The sequence below is a fragment of the Enhydra lutris genome, unplaced genomic scaffold, assembly GCF_002288905.1.
Source record: "Enhydra lutris kenyoni isolate GAN:26980312 unplaced genomic scaffold, ASM228890v2 scaffoldscaffold70, whole genome shotgun sequence".
Classification (NCBI taxonomy): Eukaryota; Metazoa; Chordata; class Mammalia; order Carnivora; family Mustelidae; genus Enhydra; species Enhydra lutris.
The window spans coordinates 6,078,554-6,082,672 of record NW_019154154.1 but is presented as its reverse complement, the minus strand read 5'-3'; positions in this window follow the sequence as shown (position 1 = coordinate 6,082,672).

Sequence of the window (4,119 nt, the reverse complement as noted above, 5' to 3'; positions counted from 1 at the left end):
AAAGTGGGAGGGCTCCAGCCTTCACCCGAACACCCCTGTTATTCTCACCCTGTTCTCACTCTCTCTCACCCCAAAACACACCACCATAAATGTATGACCTACTTAGTCATCATCAGTTTAAATAGGGAAAAAAAAATGTCTTCCTCAGCCTTTTGCATAAACACATTTTACAGAAAGGATACAGACTTGAAAAATGAGTATTAATACTGTATAATGCTCCATGAAAAGTAGATAATGAGATTGTAACCAAGACAGAACACTCAAGGTTTAAAAAGCTGCATAATTTATTCTGTTCTTTATAGAATGTCTTACAATGCCTTATGAAAATCCGACTCCATGTGTTGGAATCAGAGTGCTATGACATAAGGGCCACATAATGGTGTATGTTACGGAACAGAGAAGTCCTACGAAAACTGAGTTCGAATCTCCCAGCTTTGCAGTGACCGGTGTCTGTTCATGAGCTGTAAATCAATCTCACATGTTTAAAGACATACATCCAGAAAAACCAGCACATACCTACTCATGAAACTGGATGAAGAAAAAAAGTCCCATTTCAGAGTTTACTCATAAAATCTTACTTTTAGCAGACATTTACTGTTTAAAATTAAGTGATACTCCATTCCCTATGTAACTAATCACGACCCAGGAAAGGGAAAACAGCATTTCTATTTCCAGTCATTCTCCAAACAAGAGAAACATCAAACCAAAATACATACCAAAAAAAAAAAAAAAAAAAAAGATAAAAGAAATGGTTCGGGGAACAAGAGAATAAGGACAAATAGGTAAGAGAATAAACTCAAGGATTAGGATTAGCATCCCATCTCAAGCAATAATGCAATAATAGCCCAGAGCCCACAAGCTTCCAAGAGGCCAAAGCAAAGCAAGAAACACGACGATTTACACAAGTTAATTAAGTCAGATTATCAGCAAGATCTAAAACAATTTCTCCTATAATCCTCATAACCAGGGTTCCTTGTAACACACGAGGGTTCCTTCAACCACACCTCGACAGAAGAGTTTCAGTGGATTGTGAGTTACCATTTAGGTCGGGGACAGAACCCCATGCTTTAAAAAAATGGAATGCATAATAAAAGTCACACTAACTGTGCTGATAACAGTGGCATCCCTCTTGGAGGATTCAGAAGGCATTCCAATAATTGCAGGGACTCAGGGCCCTCATTATAGGCACTAATTGTATTTTACTATAATTGGGCAAAATTGCTACTTAATTGAGAGTTCAGTGGATAGAGTGCCAGATTAACTAATTTTCACCTTAATAAATGTGTAATTATTCATTAAAATTTTGAATCCCACTGTTGATGCCCTTAAACATTACTTCTGGGCATTCACTCTCACAGAGCTCAGCTAGATGCTCCCATTGCTCAGACCGTAAGACTTTCGATTCTGAACTGTGGAGGAAGAGATGTCCACAGCATGGAGCCCGAAGCCCAGTCCGTGCGTGTCTTTGTCCAGCGGCATCTGGGGCCTCTTGCCTGCCTGAATGCGGCGGTACCATCTGTTTACTCTGGCCTCGTCTGCTTGGATCAAGTAGGAAATTGAAGGCACTAATCTGAATTTTTCAGAAACTTTACCGTAATTGAAAAGAGAAGGTGATAAAGAGGCGGGGGGAGCTGTTTGGCAACTTAATTATACTGGTCACTCTGTGGGCTGAATAATAAAGCAAAGGCATATTTTTGAAATAGGACCAAGCTAAGAGCAAAACCATAACTCCAAGCACTTTGTAGAGGAGCCCATCCACTCAAGTAGGCATTTATAATTAGGATGTGAAACTCAGCCCTGCAGTCATTTATTATTGAAATTGCCTTAAGGTGATCTCCAAAACAACTTACTCTCTTGATTTACCTCCTCCTCCTCCTCCCCTTTCTAAAAGCAGCAAATGGAATACATGGGATTAGCCTCTTAGGAGCAAATAGGCAGAGATGAAATGCAGCCAGGAGCTAATGCTTGGCAGGACCCAGAAGGGAGGTGCCAAGAGGACATGGGTAGATCATTGGAGAATTGATTGGAAAGATCCTCTGTTCCCAGAAGAGAGCAGGCTTCAATGGTTTCTCTCAAGTTTTATTGCACATTAGCAGAACCATATGGTCTGCTCGTGTGGGCAGCACCTGGGGGGGGGTGAGTACAACAGCTTCAGACTAAAATGCAGAGTTGGGAAGTTTCTGCTTAGAAAATGAGATCTAGAATGACTGTAGAAGCTGCACCTGTCCTCGGCCTCCACAGATATATTTCTTCATGCGGAGTCTATTCAAGTTGGGTTTTTTCCATTCCATGTCCACCAAGAGAAGAAGAAGAAGAAGAAAAAAATACAACTTTCTATTACTCTGAAACACACAGGAGAAAAGATTCTATCTTTTTAAGAGGATGGCAGGTAGTTGGAGGGAGGGGAGAAAGGCAAGAAGAAAATGTTCTTTTCAAGACTTGAAATCAAGGTCTTATCAAACCCAAATCAAATTGTATACACCAAAGTCATTAGACCCAGAGGCTGAGTTTCTTCAGCCAACCGGAAAAACCGAGACAGGTAAAACCTGATAGCATCTCTGTACACTGGGAGATGCAGGAACCATAGAATCTGCAAGTTTAAGTGAGAAACCCTGCAGTTTTTGGTGTCCTCAGAACTACGCCATTTGGGGCGGCCCTGGATGGTAGAACTCCATTTGGGATATAAGCCGTATTTGTCCCTAGTGCTCATCCTGGCCCCCGCTCTTCACATGGTGCCTCCCCACTGCTTACCCCGTGATGTCTCAACGCTGCTCCCAGATCACCCGCTTTGTAGCCCATCCTCTCAAACTGCTTTTCCTGGCATTATCCTACGCTCCCTGTCTTTCCTGGATCCTTTCTCACCAAACCTTGCTGTTTCATTGGCTACTTTCTCAGGAAATCGGTGATAAATGAGAGAGCTTTACTCAATACTGAGATAAAATGTGAATGTGTTACACCCTCCAAAAAGCAGAATTATAGTTAACAGAGGCCTCGATGGTTTTACTCACAGAAGAGCCTGTTGGTAGAATTTTAGGAAAAACGGCTGTATAGGAAGAAAATGAGCTGTAAAGTCATGTCTTTCAGCCTAACTCCAACAAACCACACTTTATCAGTGAGGGTGGGTTTGACTGCCAGTAATTTAATCTCTGATTTGAAGACAATAAGCGTTATTTATTATCTCACATAAAGCACTCTCTCAAGCACTAAATAGGCACAAGGCTGTCCTGTCTCTGCATGTCCAACTCAGCCTGTCCCCCAACTTGTTCCGTAACCTTTCTTATGTTGCCAAGATGCCAACCCTAGTTAGAGGCATCCCACAAAGACACAACTATGTCCAGAAGAAAAGCAAATATTGTGTCCCAGATAGATCTATATATATGTGTGTCCTATATTTATATATATATATAGCAAATATATATACAGCAAATATTGTGTCATATATATGTCATAATGTATGTATTATATATAATCAGAGACAAAACATTTGATAATTGCTTGCCAGCAATCTTCTCATCTGTCACTGGCCAGAATAAGTTCATATACTCTTTCCTAACCCAGTAATTGTCAAGGGCAATTGTGTAAATTATGCCTGGCTTAGACTACAGACACTATCTTTTAGTCACTTAGGAGAAGGCAGGACCTCCCAAACAAAAATGGAAGATGTTTTTATAGTTTGAACCCAGTAAAACTTAAATGTCAGTCTGACCTTGTATCCTTAATGTACTTTGGTTCAAATTCAGTCATTGTGTCCTTCTTTCTGCAAAAGATTTTGCTGCTTTGAGCTGCTTTGATCTGCTTTGATCTCAATATAAGAAAAAGAAGAGAGGGAAAAGAGGAATTAGAAGACAAGGTAAACAGAGGCATCTGAATTTTGTTGGGTCTAAAAGGTTTTATCATATGATTGCCAGTTTTCCATAACCATCAGCCTTCATGGTAACTGAAAACTCAGAAGCAATTGGGTGTGTCAGACCACAAAAATGGAACTAGGAGCAGGGAAGGACAAACTTGGGAGAGGTTGCCACGGTCTACTGGGTTGGTGATGTAGGAACTAGAAATGATATTTTATAGTGCTGACAAGTCAAAAGCACCAATCACAACGAAGACGATATTTTTCTGGAA